Source organism: Narcine bancroftii, chromosome 6 (assembly GCF_036971445.1).
Source record: "Narcine bancroftii isolate sNarBan1 chromosome 6, sNarBan1.hap1, whole genome shotgun sequence".
NCBI lineage: Eukaryota > Metazoa > Chordata > Chondrichthyes > Torpediniformes > Narcinidae > Narcine > Narcine bancroftii.
The window spans coordinates 250927255-250943621 of record NC_091474.1 but is presented as its reverse complement, the minus strand read 5'-3'; the positions used below and the strand labels follow the sequence as shown (position 1 = coordinate 250943621).

Below are 16367 nucleotides of genomic sequence, written 5' to 3'. Positions count from 1 at the left end.
ATTTATTCCAAGACAGCCAGACCTCTCCTCTTGCATGAACTACAAGGGCTTTGACCAGGCCATCTTCCAAATGTGGCTTTCCACAAGCTTGCCAGCTTTTCCTGTTCCAGTCCCAGCTACTTCTGGCTGTAATACTGTAGAAGTGATCTCTGGGTGTCTCTCTTTTTCTCTCTCTCTCACTGAGAGAAAGCCTGTTTGACTCTCTCTGCTTGCAAAACCACATGACCCTCTGAGAACAACAAGTTCTTTTCCAGACAATCTGTGGCTTCAACAAGATCTTTCATCTGTTGCCTTTTGTAAACAACAATCCTTTAGTGAAGTCTCTGGAGCACTCTCCAGATCTCACGCAAAAGCTGTGGAGCCAATATGTCCAGCGCTAGCAGAGCTCCAGTATTTCAAATAAGTTCTGTTTTAAAGTGTTTGTATGTGACCTACTCTAACAAACCTTTCCCAATTTATCTCTCAAAAACATACCTATATACTCTGTCACACCATTCATACGTCGTCCTTATGAGTTAGCAGTGGAGCAAGATTGGATCCTCTGGGGATACAGGGTAGCCATTCCCCAACAGCTCCAAGAAGGTTTGTTGTTGGAAATACACACATCACATCCAGCAATAGTACAGATGAAAGAAATTGCAAGGAGTCACATGTGGTGGCCGAACATTGACAGGGGCATTGAGGGACTAGTGAAACAATGTGTAATCTGTCAACAGATTCCCAATGTTCCAACAGTGGCAATGTTGATCCCATGGGTCTGGCCAAGAAGTCCATGGAGTCATATCCACCTTGAATTTTGCCCAGAAGGAGAAACAGGACTTTGTCGTCATCGTGGATGCACATTCAAAGTGGCCAGCAGTCATCGTGATGACTCCAACAAGAGCATCCATCGAAGTGTTGAGGGACATGTTTGCCAAGTACGGCAAACCAAACCAAGTCGTGAGTGACAATGCAGTGAAGAGTTTCAACACTTCCTGAAAATAAATGGTGTGAAGCAAGTGCTAGATGCACCCTACCATGCTACAAGCAGTGGGACAGCAGAGTGAATGGTCCAATCATTCAAGCGTTCGTTTGCTGTTGTATCAATCAACAAAGCACTCAACCAGTTTGTTCCTGGAACGTGAACTTCATTCGTGATTGTCCCTGATTACATCCAGTGTAGAAACAACAGTAGAAGTCAGGCAGAATGATCAGAAGCAACACAATGACAAGAGGAAGAATTTATGAAAATTCTACCCAGGTGATCAAGTGCTGGTGAAATTCTTAAAGGTGGACGGTACCTGGCCTAGGGGTACAATCACTGAGCGCACGGCACCCAACTCATACATTGTCAGTGTCTTCTGCTCGTGGTGCACAGATAACCAAGGAACAAGTCCGCACTGATCCATCTACTGCTGAACCAACACTGTGGCAAGATAATCAAGAAGCAGGAGAGCTATCTTCTGAACTGGGAGACGAGGTATGATCTCCACAGTCAGAGAGGAGATTGTAGAATCTGAATCATCAGAACCTCAGAGACTTAACTAAAATTCGGGAGAGTCTGTGCCCCAGGCTACCCAGCTACCGAGATGTTCTGGCAGGATAAGGAGAAAACCAGCAAGGCCTATTGCAGAGATGTAATAAACAGCTGAAGATTGTAAATGTAGATAAGTTACTTTTGCAATGTAATGTTCTAAATTTTTAAGATGTAAATGGGAAATGTGTAACGCAGGTAGATGGATAATTCATCTAGTTTCCTATGGGAGGGGTAAGAAACATTATTGAGGGAAGCTAGATATTTCTGTCATAGGACAAGAAAGCTTTGGAGGGAGGAATGTAACGTATGCAAATAATATGTATGTGACATCATTATGTGACGTTTTTGTACGTCAAAGGCCCTCAATGGCTGCAAGCTGCACACAGGTAAGAGTCTAATAAAGCATCCCGTTAAAACCTTCCTACGATTGAACATAGAGTTATTGTATACCAACATATTCAACTCTGACATCCATTTAAGTTGAGAAGGAATGAATGAGCCTGAAGAAAATCTGCATCAAACAAAGAACCGGATACTGCTGCTATAATAAATAGCCAAGTATAGAGATGATTTTTGAACTTGACATTCATCTTCTTGGTGCCTAAGGTTGGAATGTTCGAACTGTTAACTGCTTGTAGTTTCAGGTCCAGGGTAGGATGCCGTGTGTCAAAACTGGTGGGTGGAAATACACTAACTTCTGAACCCGTGTCGACCAGAAATTTTCACTGGGACAACTAGTCCCATACATACAGTAGGCTCGCAGGTTTCTCACCAAACGCCTCAGTCCTAACTGTTTGGCCTGGGCATTTCCTGCAAATGGGCAGGGTGGAAGGCACTTGCGGGTATTTACTCCCAATGTCTGTGATAGTAACACCAAGACGAGCTGTCCACAGGCTGCTTGCTTGTCTTGGGGTATTATCTGATTATAAGGAGTGATTTACTAAGAGCACTAGAGCGTGACATGGGGCCAATATCGAAGGGGTCGGTTGTGCAGACTTGAATTTCCTTGCTTTGCTTTTTAATCAGCCAGAGGATATCTGCCTCTGCTGCTCCAGCCCCTGGGTCTTCAAATGAACACTTGGATAACAAGAGCCTAATATCATCTGGCATTCACTCTAAAAACAGCTGCTCGAATAACATATTGGGCCTTTCACCAACTGCCAGGATCAGCATTTCATCTATTAGTTCTGAAGGGGCGCGATCTACCAACCCATTGAAATGTAGTAGTTTGGCTACCCTTTTTCTACGGGACATACCATATATATGTAATAAAAGTGCTTTTAAAGCATCATATATGCTGGTGTGTAGTCAATCCTGTAGGAAGTCACCAACCCTCTTAGTGACAGCCTGGTCCAGAGCACTGACAAGATGGTAATAACGAGTGGTACCCAATTCAACTTTGCGAAGGTGTTATGTGCTTCAGCTTGATGGAACCACAGTTCAGGCTCAGCCCACTCGAGTGATGACCACTCCCCCTTTGTCTTCAACTGTTGAACCCGATTGCCCAATTATTGCAACGTATTTCAATAACCACCAACTGCATATTCTTGTCGACTTTTTAAAAATTAAATTTAGATATACTGCAAAGTAACAGGCCATTTTGGCCCATGTCAGTGCCACCCAATTTACACCCAATTAACCTACACCCCCAGTACATTTCCAAAAGTGGGAGGAAACTAGAGCCCCCGGGGAAAAGCCACGCAGATACAGGGAGAACGTACAAACTCCTTATAGACAGCACAGGATTCGAACTCTGGTCCTAATTGCTGGAGCTTTCTGTTGTGTCAATCGAGAAGGGGGTTGTGAAGACCTTGACGTCTTTGTCAATGGCAGCAGTCTTGGAAGCACTGATTTGAATTCTGTCAGGAGATGTGATCCTCGACACACATTTCACCATTTTGGCAGAAAGGTTGGGACTTGGGAAAGCAGCTTTAATTTCCACAGTGTGTGGAAGTGTGCCATGTTGAAACTGCATGGTTGTATCGAAGAGACAGAGCTTCGCACCACACTTTCAAGGTATGCGAACAGCTGAGGCACAAGCTGATCTTTGCCTTGCAGGCTCTTGTTCAATGTCTTTAGTTGGCTCGTCAGATTAACTAAATAAGTCATGTCTGCCAACCCATAGAGGGCCACTCAGTTCATGAAGTGGTTGGGTCTTTCTCTTTCAAAAACTGGTCAATTTCATATTTTAAGGAATAAACCCTCTCCAGCCCAGAGTCGACTGAGTCATCACACATCTGAGTGGTACATTACGTCTCCGAAATCAGGATTGATTCTAGATAGGAAAGCCTGGAATTTTCTGTAATTGAGTGCTTGAGTTCAAATTAGGTTGATCGTTTTCACCACATTGTTCATCCCATCACCAATTTGGAGTATCTTGGCACAGAGTACCTCTTGGTAGATTTCTTTCTTTGGCTTGGCTTCGCAGACGAAGATTTATGGAGGGGTAAATGTCCATGTCAGCTGCAGGCTCGTTTGTGGCTGACAAGTCCGATGCGGGACAGGCAGACACGGTTGCAGCAGTTGCAGGGGAAAATTGGTTGGTTGGGGTTGGGTGTTGGGTTTTTCCTCCTTTGTCTTTTGTCAGTGAGGTGAGCTCTGCGGTCTTCTTCAAAGGAGGTTGCTGCCCGCCAAACTGTGAGGCGCCAAGATGCACGGTTTGAGGCGATATCAGCCCACTGGCGGTGGTCAATGTGGCAGGCACCAAGAGATTTCTTTAGGCTGTCCTTGTACCTCTTCTTTGGTGCACCTCTGTCACAGTGGCCAGTGGAGAGCTCGCCATATAACATGATCTTGGGAAAGCGATGGTCCTCCATTCTGGAGACGTGACCTACCCAGCGCAGTTGGATCTTCAGCAACGTGGATTCGATACTGTCAGCCTCTGCCATCTCAAGTACTTCGATGTTAGGGATGAAATCGCTCCAATGAATGTTGAGGATGGAGCGGAGACAACGCTGGTGGAAGCGTTCTAGGAGCCGTAGGTGATGCCGGTAGAGGACCCATGATTCGGAGCCGAACAGGAGTGTGGGTATGACAACGGCTCTGTATACGCTAATCTTTGTGAGGTTTTTCAGTTGGTTGTTTTTCCAGACTATTTTGTGTAGTCTTCCAAAGGCGCTATTTGCCTTGGCGAGTCTGTTATCTATCTCGTTGTTGATCCTTGCATCCGATGAAATGGTGCAGCCGAGATAGGTAAATTGGTTGACCGTTTTGAGTTTTGTGTGCCCGATGGAGATGTGGGGGGGCTGGTAGTTATGGTGGGGAGCTGGCTGATAGAGGTCCTCAGTTTTCTTCAGGCTGACTTCCAGGCCAAACATTTTGGCAGTTTCCACAAAACAGGACTTCAAGCGCTGAATGGGCAACTAAAGCGGCATCATCTGCAAAGAGTAGTTCACGGATAAGTTGCTCTTGTGTCATGGTGTGAGCTTGCAGGCGCCTCAGATTGAAGAGACTGCCATCCGTGCGGTACCGGATGTAAACAGCGTCTTCATTGTTGAGGTCTTTCATGGCTTGGTTCAGCATCATGCTGAAGAAGATTGAAAAGAGGGTTGGTGCGAGAACGCAGCCTTGCTTCATGCCATTGTTAATGGAGAAGGGTTCAGAAAGCTCATTGCTGTATGTGACCCGACCTTGTTGGTTTTCGTGCAGTTGGATAACCATGTTGAGGAACTTTGGGGGGCATCCGAGGCGCTCTAGTATTTGCCAAAGCCCTTTCCTGCTCACGGTGTCGAAGGCTTTGGTGAGGTCAACAAAGGTGATGTAGAGTCCTTTGTTTAGTTCTCTGCACTTTTCTTGGAGCTGTCTGAGGACAAAGACCATGTCAGTAGTTCCTCTGTTTGCGCGAAAGCCGCACTGTGATTCTGGGAGAATATTCTCGGTGACACTAGGTATTATTCTATTTAGGAGAATCCTAGCAAAGATTTTGCCTGCAATGGAGAGCAGCGTGATTCCCCTGTAGTTTGAGCAGTCTGATTTCTCGCCTTTGTTTTTATACAGAGTGATGATGATGGCATCACGAAGGTCCTGAGGCAGTTTTCTTGGTCCCAGCAGAGCTTGAAAAACTCATGCAGTTTGGCATGCAGAGTTTTGCCGCCAGCCTTCCGGACCTCTGGGGGGATTCCATCCATACCTGCTGCTTTGCCACTTTTCAGTTGTTCAATTGCCTTATATGTCTCTTCCCGGGTGAGGACCTCATCCAGCTCTAGCCTTAGGGGCTGTTGAGGGAGCTGGAGCAGGGCGGATTCTTGGACTGAGCGGTTGGCACTGAAAAGAGATTGGAAGTGTTCTGACCATCGGTTGAGGATGGAGATCTTGTCGCTGAGGAGGACTTTGCCGTCTGAGCAGTGCATTTTAACAGCTTCACCTCCACTGTTGTGAATCTTCCTGCACACCATAGAAGCTATCCCATTTGGCTTGCCTGTCATTGCTGGAGCCCCCTCCATTGCAACACCACACAGGTTTTCCCAGGGCAATTTCATTGCCACAGATACAGCTTCATACATGTTCTAGCCTGTCATGATGCTCTTTAGACTCCTAAGATCAATGAGGTCCTCGGTGATTCAAAAGTTGTCAACTCCCCGCAAAAAAAAATTAACAACTGTGCTGTGTCTGTCACATCTTCTCACATGCAATCGAGTAAAAATTAAATGCACTAGCTTTGCCTGATACTTGCTGTTTTAAGTTAGCTGACAGGTCTTCGACTCATCAGGCAACTGTTTTTCTGGACATACTGACATTGAATTTTTGAGGTTTTTTTGGGCACATTATCCTGGCAACTTTAATGAAGCACTCTTTAATAAAGTCACCATCCGAGAAGGGTTTTCTGTGCCAGGAAATGAGCTGAGATACCTTGCAGTGAGCTATTGTGGTATTTTCCTGTGCTTTGCTGCTGTTGAGCCAACAGGTTAGCGGTCAGTTGTTTAACTTTCTGCTCTCGCTCTGTGCCAGTGTACAAAGTTTTGTAGTGTCTTTGAACCTTATAATTCTTCATCATCACAACAGATATCTTGCAAATCAAACAAACACACTTCTCTTCTGTGAAAAAGTATTAATTTCTGACCGTGCTAAAATTTTCAGCATCCCCTTGCTATTTTCTGTCTTTTCAGTTCCACCATGTTTAATCAACTGAGGTCATTTTTTTTTCACTGAGGCAAACCTTTTCATCAATGAGTAACATTGCATAAGTCAGTCTAGTAGTTATTCAAAATGGCAGCGGCATCTGATGTTGAAACTAAAAATTACAATAGTCACCCAGAATTGTTTAAATGGCAGTAGCATTGTGTGTTGGAACTAAGAAGGGCCATATGCAATTTATTGTTAGAGTCTAATATCACCATGGTGTTCCCAATGCTTCCAAAACAGATTGTACTTCCTGGATTGGTTAGACAACACTACATACTTCGGTGCTTTGTCAAACCATCAAACTTTAGTGGTATGAGAGACTTAAAAAGTGAAGAATCACAGAAGGATCCCTGCAGTTCAAATCCACAGAGTCTGTTAAGCAGCAAGACAGGTAAATAAGGCGTTTAAGAATGTCTATAGATATATGCATTAATTGATGAGATATAGAATACAATAGTAGAGTTCGTGAAAGAACTGTCATTCCTGTGTATTGAAACCATATAAACATTGCAACACAGGTAAACAGACCCTTCAGCCCTCTACTCTGTGGCAAACTATTATTTTGCCTAGTACCACCAATCTGCTCCCAGTTCATAGCCCTCCATTCCCCTTCCATCCATGTATCTGTCCAAATTGTTCTTAAATGTTAAAATTGAGCCCATATTCACCACTTCACCATACTCCCACTATTATGTGTGCGAAAAAATTCCCCCTATTGTTTCCCTCTAAACTTCTCCCTTTTCACTCTTAATCATATCCCCTGGTTTGTTTGTCACCTCACCGCAGTGGAAAAAGCCTACTTGCCTTTACTCTATCTGAACCCATCATAATTTTAAATACTGATACCTCTATCGAATCTCCTCATTCTTCTGCACTTCAGGGAATAAAACCCTAACCTGTTTAACCTTTCCCTGCAACTCAGTTTCTCAAGTACCGGCAACATCCCAGTAAAGAGTTCTGCACTCTTTCAATTTTATTGATATTTTTCCTGTAGTTTGGTGACCAAAGCTGCACATAATCCTCCACATTTGGTCTCACCAATGTCTTATACAACTTTAACATCTCAACTCCTATACTCAATACTTTGATTTATGAAGGTCAATGACCCTATCTGTTTCGCCACTTTCAGGGAATTATGCATCTGAATTCCCAGATCCCTGTTTTACTGTACTCCTCAGTCCCCTACCATTTACTATGCACATGCTACCTTTGTTTGTCCTTCCAAAATGCAACACCTCATGCTTGTCTGCATTAAATTCCATCTTCTATTTGGAGCTGGTCCAAATCCCTCTGCAAGTTTTGACAACACTCCTCGTAGTCTACAGTACCTCCAATCTTTGTGTCATCTGCAAACCTGATGATCCAATTTACCACATTATCGTCGAGATTCTAGATAATTGGTCTAGATCAGATGTGGGCAACCGGGATAGAATGTGGAATATTTTCTTTTTAATGGACAGCATTACATCAATGTTCGACTCTCTTGCATCAATTGGTGCCTTTCATAAATTTTAAGTGACAATTCATGCCTCTTTCCTGCCACTTTAAAATTTTGTTAAAGTTGCTGATAAATTCATGGACTCTTTTAAATATGACAAAGGATAAATGTGTCAATGTCAAGGGCAGATGTCCTTTGTGGATCTTTGAAAGGAGCCAGGCATAAAAAATGTCTGTGTATTTAAATTTTTCAAAAATGTAAACATACAGCATGGTAACAGGCCTTCTTGCCCCACAAGCCCATGCTGCCCAATTACACAAAATTAACCACAATCCCAGTATAATTTTTTTTGCACAATGGGAGGAAACTGGAGCATCTGGAGGAAATCCACACAGACACCAAGCTCCTTACAGGCAGCACCAGATTCTAGCCCTATCACTGGCGCTGTAACAGCATTGTGCCAACCATGCTGCCCTTTACTTCTCCATCTTTGCTTTACCCCATGTATTGACATGACTATATGTACTGGCTGGCCCTCCCTCCTGGTGTCCTCCTATCTTGGCTCCTCCCTCTTTCAGCCTAACATCCCCTCCCAAATGCTCCAAATTAATTTCTTTGTATTTGTCTGGATGCACCAGAGAGAAAAAAAGAAATTGTTAAATCAGGAGAGGTGGATAAAAGCTTGATTTTACATTTGTTTAAAATGATACCTAGAAATAAAGAAAATAGATGTAGGAGGCCATTCAGCCCCTTGAGCCTGATCCATCATTCAATATGACCATGGCTGACCATGTGACTTAATTACCTTGTTCCTGGTTTACCTCCATACCTCTTAGTCCCAGGGATTGATGAAGTACATCCTTTCCCCTTGTAGGAAGAGAGAAGAGAAACTGTGGAGGCCCTCATCATCTCTGGCCTTGGGAAGACTGAAGGGTAGTTAATGTGCTATTATTTGACAAGGGCAGGAAGAGAAAGCTAGACAGCTACAGGCTGTGATTGGAAATGCTGAAGGGCATTCTGATGGTCAGAATTTACTAACATTTGGATTGTCAGTGACGGATTGAAGGTAGTCAGTGTGGATTTGTGCCTGGCAGATAGTGCCTCATAATGAGGTGACTTTGGTTGATGAGGGCAGGGCAGTGTTAATTTTATGTATGGAATTTAGCACATTAGGTTAAATCACATGGATTCTAAGGTGAGTTATCCAATAAAAATGAACTCTTAGAACAAAGCAGAGTAGCACTGTGGACTGTGTCAGTAGTGTACTGCAAGGATTGGTACTAGGTCCACTGTTTTCCATCCAAATTGTTAATATAGATCGAATTATAGTGAACTTATTTTGTAAATGTGAGGATGACACCAAAATTAGCTGTGTAGCGGACAGTGAGGAAGAATATCTAAGCTTACAACAGGATCTAAATCAAGTGGACCAATAATTGGCATATGGAATTTAACTCTGACAAGTGTGATATGTGGCTCTTTCCAGGACAGGATTGCAGTGAATGGTAGGAGCCTGGAGAATGTTGTAGAACAGAGAGAGACCTGGGGGTACAGGTCCGTAGTTCCTTGAAAATGGCAATTCAGGTGGACAAGGTGGAGTAGGCTGCATTTGGCACCCTGGCCTTTATTAGGCAGGTACAGAGTGCAAAAGGTGGGCTTCAGCAGTAAAAGGCATTGATTCCAGTTGTACAGTTCTGGAAATTCAGCAATCAGAAGGACATCAATAAATTGGAAGGGGTCCAGAGGAGATTCACCAGGATGTTGCTGGCACTGGAGAGGTTGAGTTAGAGAGATTGGATAGACTGGGTCTCTGATAGCTCAGTGGTTAAACCAGCGGTTGCGAGTTTGTTCCTCACTGGGGCCTTATTTCTGTGAGGGGCGCTTGACAAAGTGGTGACTCTGTCTTCCTTATGGTAGACAAAGTTAAAGAATTTAATGTATGTTAGATTCTAAATATATTACATGACAATAATGGAAGGATGTTGAGAGGGCATGGTTAGCGACCCAGTTTCAAAGCCGCCACTGACTGCAAGGAATTTGTACATTCCCCCTATAGTCTACGTGGGTTTCCTCTGGGTGCTCCGGATTCCACCCACCATCCAAAACATAGGGGTTGTGGGTTAATTTGGGTGCCATGGATTTACGTTGCCAGAATCAGCTTCTACTGTGCAGCAAATAAAATTTTAAACAATTTAATGATAGAGGTTTACCAAATCATGGGGGATGTGGATAAAGTGAAAGCTGTCTTTTTCCCAGGGTAGATGATTTTAGAACTAAAGAGTAAGTTTATAGAGAGAAGGGAAAGATTAAAGAAAAATTTGAGATGCAATTTTTTTTCCATTCAGAGGGTGGTCCGTATCTGGAATGAGCTGCCAGATGAAACTGTAGAAGCTGGCACAATAACAACATTTAAAAGGCATTGAAACAGATTTACAGATAAGAGTGACTTGGAGAAATATGGATCAAATGCAGGCAAATGGTATTAGCCCACAATTCCATATTGGTTGGCAAAGGCTGAGGCTGAACAATTCTGACTCCATCAAGATCGAGAGTGCAGAGAGGATATGGTGTTTATACAGGGCATTATCTCAAGGACTTTGTGGATGGACAATTGAAACCCAAGTTGTGAAAAAAGAATTAAATAAAACCCAAAGGTTTATTTTTGGCTGATGGGACAGATTAGACTGAATAACTTCCTCCTGGGCCATAATTATAATAAATTCTATTGTGTGACATTAGAATTAAAAATGTATTATGTAAGTAGAGATTTAAAAAAAACATTTTATCTTCTGTTTCAAAAGTTTTGATTCATTGCTGGCCGATAATTCTAGCGAGCACCATTTGTCTATTAATATGTCCACGCAGCCACTCATGAATTGAGTGAGTATGAGGGGCACTTTTGCCTCATTGATCTTAACTGGACCCATTTCTAATTTACACACATTTGCACACATGCTATTTCCAGCAGAGATCAAGGTGAAACCCCTCATTGTTTTTTTTTTAAACTTCTCCAGTTAGATGGTTGAAACCAATTGTGGTTCCCACTTCTTGCTCTCCAGTTAAAGTCAACTAACATCAACAGAGCCTAAGATTGAAGTTGAGACATTCAGTAGCTCGAGAACAACTTTACGCTCATTCCAGTAACTGAGCCACTGAACTGTTATCATGAAGGATTAATCATCTATGAATTTATGTGCCTGAACTTGATTTATTGTTGACAATGATCATTTCTCTGTACAGCAACGGGAATATTGCAAATTCTTGAAGTTGAAAAGTCTCACAGCTTTCAGATAGGTCAAAGAAGCCGGCTATTTGAAGTCAGGAAAAGGCTATATTTCCATATACTATGTAAAAACACAATGCTGGAGAAACTCAGCAGGTCGGTGTACTTTATATAACAAAGTACATTGATGATATCTTGATGAAGGGCTCAAGCCCAAAACATTGGTTATGTACCTTTATCTTTGCTGTATGAAGTACTTTTTGACCTGCTGAGATTCTCCAGCATTGTTTTTTTACTTCAACTATAGTGTCTGCAGACTTAAGTTTTATTTTTCTTTCCATGTACTATGTTTTAATCATTTTTTTAAAATGGTGAAGCTCTAAGCATAGGTGGCTCAGAAACTCACCAGTGAAGGAAATGAGAAAGAGGAACTCTTACAGCTAGCACAATGAATAATTTGCTTTCCATATCTGTCTTGGTGCCCTGTGCTTGTGAATGAACTCAGTGATGAAGCAGAAAGCCATTTATCCATGTTTTAACAATGTTTCAGACAGAGAATATTATGAGTTTTACACATGGAACCATAAGAATACAATTTACAGCTTGAGAATTCTTAAATTTTTGACATCGAGTCCCCAACTTACGACTGTAATTGTGACTGTCAAGTTGGTCGTAACTCAGAGACCTCAGGCTGCCACGGGTACCAGGGACCACTGTATTCAGTACTTTTAATACAAAATATGTACTTGTACAGTAGTTTTAATATTTAAAAATGTCATATGTGTGGGTGGTTGTAACTTGAGTAGGTCAGAAATAGAGGACTTCCTGTACAGTATGGTAACAGGCCATTTTGGCCCACAAGACCGTGCCACCCAATTTACACCTCATTAACCTACACCCCTGGTATGTTTTGAACGGTGGGAGGAAACCAGAGCTGCTGGACAAAACCCAGACAGACACAGGCAAGATTAGAACCCCAGTCCTGTCTCAATCACTGCCACAATAAAGACATTGCGCTAAATGAGCAGAAATTAGCATAATTTTCCAAAAAGTTTTCAAAGTAAGAAAATGTGAAACAGAAACAAAAGATGACATTTGCTGAAATCAGAGCAAAATAAACTGCTGGAAGAACTCTGGGTCAAGTAGCATCGGAAGATCATCATTTTGGGTCAGCAAGTGCTTATTCAGATGGTACTTAAATGTGAGAGATTGTGTTCTACCTTCCCTCCAGACAAGTGAAGACATCTTGGTTGAATTCATTTGCTATTCTTCTTCCAATTTGCTTCAAAGTCTTATGGAAACAGCCCCTTCAGGTGCCTTCCTGATGTAATCCTACTTTCAGAGACACAAATCCATCTGTCTTTTAAATGTTGGAATTTTATGTACCTATACCACCTTGTTCCACATTCCCACCACCCTCTGTTTCGAAAAAGCTGCCCTTCAGGTATGCTTTAAATCTTTCCTTTTCATCTCAAACCTATGCCTGCTAGTTTTAAACTCCCCTATTCTTGGGCTTCTCTGTGGATTGTCACTTTGTCATGGTGGAGAAGCTTGTGTGATCCTGTAGTCCAGAGTGTGATGCCATCTGGAGCCATGATCCTGGTTGGGTCACCCATGGTGATAAGGTCGAGGGTGAGGTCGCTGACAAAGAACAATCCAACCAAGTCCTCAACAGTGTAACAGGCAGACGAAGTTACTCTGAACTCGATGGCTGTGAAGGCAGACGAAGGCTACAACAAATCCATTAGCTCCAATTGTAGTTTTCATGCCATTAGAATTAGTTGATTGATTTGTGAAGTATCATGTGCCTCTTGGAGTGCAACTCAGAGACATTAAACAAATACACGCACAGGTGTCTTCACTCAACGGATCCATGGAATGAAGGCCATCATCCTCGCCTATGAGGGATAGCCACAACGACTCGGGGGGGGGGGTGGAGGGAGGGAAGAAAGACTGATTATCTGCCTTTTAGAGTTTATCAAGTTCAAGTTTATTATCCAATTGCACAAGTGCAACCTGATGAAAAGCATTCTTTAGTCCTCATGCAGACAAGCGATACATATGCAGAACAAATATACATATATGAAAATAAATAAGTATCATTTAATAAATAGAGTTACAGAGGGTCAGCGAGTAGTTTATTCTGAGGGGTTTGGATAAGGTCACACCTCAGCCTTCTATGCTCAAAGGAAAACAGTCCGAGACGTTCAAGTTTCTTTTTACAATACAAAAACATACCAGTAGAATCCACGCTCTCTAACTTAATCACATCATTCCTATAGTACAGCTGCCAGAATCATACGATTTTTCAGGTGCAGTCTCTCTGAGTTTTGACAAAGCCATAAAATGCCATCTGTCCTCTTTACTACTGTCTTCACCTATTTTACCAGTTTCAGTTTCAGGGAATGATATATGGTGAGCTCTCCACTGGCCACCGTGACAGAGGTGCACCAAAGAAGAGGTGCACCAAAGAAGAAGTACAAGGACTGCCTAAAGAAATCTCTTGGTGCCTGCCACATTGACCACCGCCAATGGGCTGATATCGCCTCAAACCGTGCATCTTGGCGCCTCACAGTTCGGCGGGCAGCAACCTCCTTTGAAGAAGACCGCAGAGCCCACCTCACTGACAAAAGACAAAGGAGGAAAAACCCAACACCCAACCCCAACCAACCAATTTTCCCTTGCAACCGCTGCAACCGTGTCAGCCTGTCCCGCATCGGACTTGTCAGCCACAAACGAGCCTGCAGCTGACGTGGACATTACCCCTCCATAAATCTTCGTCCGCGAAGCCAAAGAAGATACCTTAAGATGGATGAGAGCACTCCCCAGGACCATGTCATTTACTGTGTACATCTTGACTTGGTTTAACTTGCCAAAATGTACCACCTTGCACTTGTCCAAGTCAAATTCCATCTGTCATTGCTTTGCCCACTTTCCCAGACGATCCATATCCTATTGTAACCTTCAGACAATCTCCTTCACTGTCAATCACACAACCAATTTTGGTGTTTTCCACAAATTTGCTAACCATGCAACCAACATTCTCATCTAAATCAGGAATATGTATAATAGGCCTTAGGGACCCAGCACAGATTCCTATGTATACCAATCTGAAAAAATAAACTTCTATTATCATCCTCTAATTTTTTCCACTGTCAGTTTTGTATCAGTTAGCTAACTTCACCTCGATCCCATGTAAATATTGATCGTGAATATATCTTTTGTAGTGAATATGTATGATCCATCTTTTGTATGTGTCATCTCTTTTTAATTTAATTTATACCTTTGTTTATTAACCAAGTACCTATTTGGCTATTGTGGCCATTACAGAGACTTGTCCTGCAGAAAGGGCAGGATTGGCCAATGTTGGTAATGAGGTTTAAGTGTTTTAAAAGGAATAGAATGGGAAGTAAGAAAGGGGGGAAGTAGCATTACTGGTCAGGGATAGTATAATGGCTAAAGAAAGGGAGGAGGCTGTAGGAGTGTCCACTTAGTGGGATGGAAGTCAGAAATAGGATTTAAACATAATTATGGATTGAAGTGGCAGATGGCCAGCAGCTCTCTTTCGAAAGCACTGTACTTTAGTTCAGGGGCCGCAGATGTTTGCTGAAGAAAGCTAGTGGGTACCAACTTCCTTCTATCTGCTGCACCAGGTCTCCACCAATCGCTGTTCCTGAGGCATCAACTGTGAAGGCCATGGTTGCACCTGGTCTGGGGTGAGGCAGAAGTGCAGCTTTGGCCAGGGATTCTTTGGTTTCCACAAACGCATGTGCAGATTTGTCGTTCCAGGTCAGGTCCTTCTCCTTGCTGGACATCAGGATGAATAGAGGACGCATCCCTCGGGCAACTGCTGGGATAAACCTGTTTTAAAAGTTTATCATCCCCACGAACTCCTGCAGACCTTTGGTTGTACTGGTCTTCGGGAAGCTACGGATGGCCTCTACCTTGTCGGGCAGTGGTGTGGCCCTGTCTTTTGTAATCCTGTGGCCCAGGAAGTCGATGGTGTTCAGGCCAAACTGACATTTGGCCAGGTTGATGGTGAGGCTGAACTCCGGAGATGCTGAAGGTGTTCCTGTCGGGTTCTACTTGCCATGAGGATATCGTCAAGGTAGACGAAAGTGCCATTCAAGTCTTGGCCCACCGCGTCCATCAGTCTCTGGAATGTCAGTGCTGCATTTTTGAGCCTGAATGGCATCCTCAGGAACTCGAACAGCCCAAATGGAGTGATGATGGCCGTCTTAGGGATGTCATCAGGATGCACCGCGATCTGGTGATATCTGGTAGCACAAGGTCTATTTTTGAGAATATTGTTACCCTGTGCAGGTTTGCTACAAAATCCTGGATGTGTGACATGGGGTAATGGTCCAGGGGGTGGCCTCGTTGAGCCGGCGATAGTCACCACATGGTCTCCAGCCCCCAGTTGCTTTAGGCACCATGTGCAGGGGCGAGGCCCATGGGCTGTCTGACCGTTGAACAACACCCAACTCCTCGAGCTTGTGAAACTCCTCCATGGCCAGTTGGAACTTCTCCGGGGGAAATCATCTCACCCTTGCGTGGAGAGGTGGGCCCTTGGTCAGGAATGTGATGTCTGACGCCATGTCAAGGCATCTCCGCTGTGAACTGAGGGGAAAGAATGGCCAGGAATCCTGTTAACACTTTGGAGAACTCATCCTCCAAGCTGTGGTCGGAGTCCAGGTGCATATCCAGAAACCTAGCACCCTTCAGTGTGATGGTCTGATAGGTCTCAGCATGGATGAGTCTCTTACCCTTAAGGTCCACTAGGAGGCTGCGGGGTTGCAAGAAATCCGCTCCAAGGAGTGGCTGTTCCACTGCGCCCAGTGTGAATTCCCACAAGAAGTGACTGCCCCCGAACTGCAGTTCGGCCCTACGAGTGCCATTGGTCTGTATACTGCTGTTGTTGGCAGCCCTCAACGTGGGTCTTGCTAGCCTGTGCCTAGTGTCCAACCCTGTTGGGGGTACCATGCTGACCTCTGCTCCTGTATCCACCAGGAAGTGTCTGTCGGACAGGCGGTCCCAGACATACAGGAGGATGTCTTGACGGCCAGCCA

At 43.7% G+C, this 16367-nt stretch overlaps 1 long non-coding RNA gene across 1 annotated transcript in view; it reads left to right on the top strand.

The window, feature by feature from the left end:
- The window catches only part of LOC138737235 (uncharacterized), a 74424-nt gene that overhangs the window by 32276 nt on the left and 25781 nt on the right, over positions 1–16367 (top strand). The window contains exon 2 of the long non-coding RNA XR_011340850.1: positions 6878–7028. This is a non-coding gene — a long non-coding RNA (uncharacterized lncRNA). The remainder of the gene's footprint in view (positions 1–6877; positions 7029–16367) is intronic.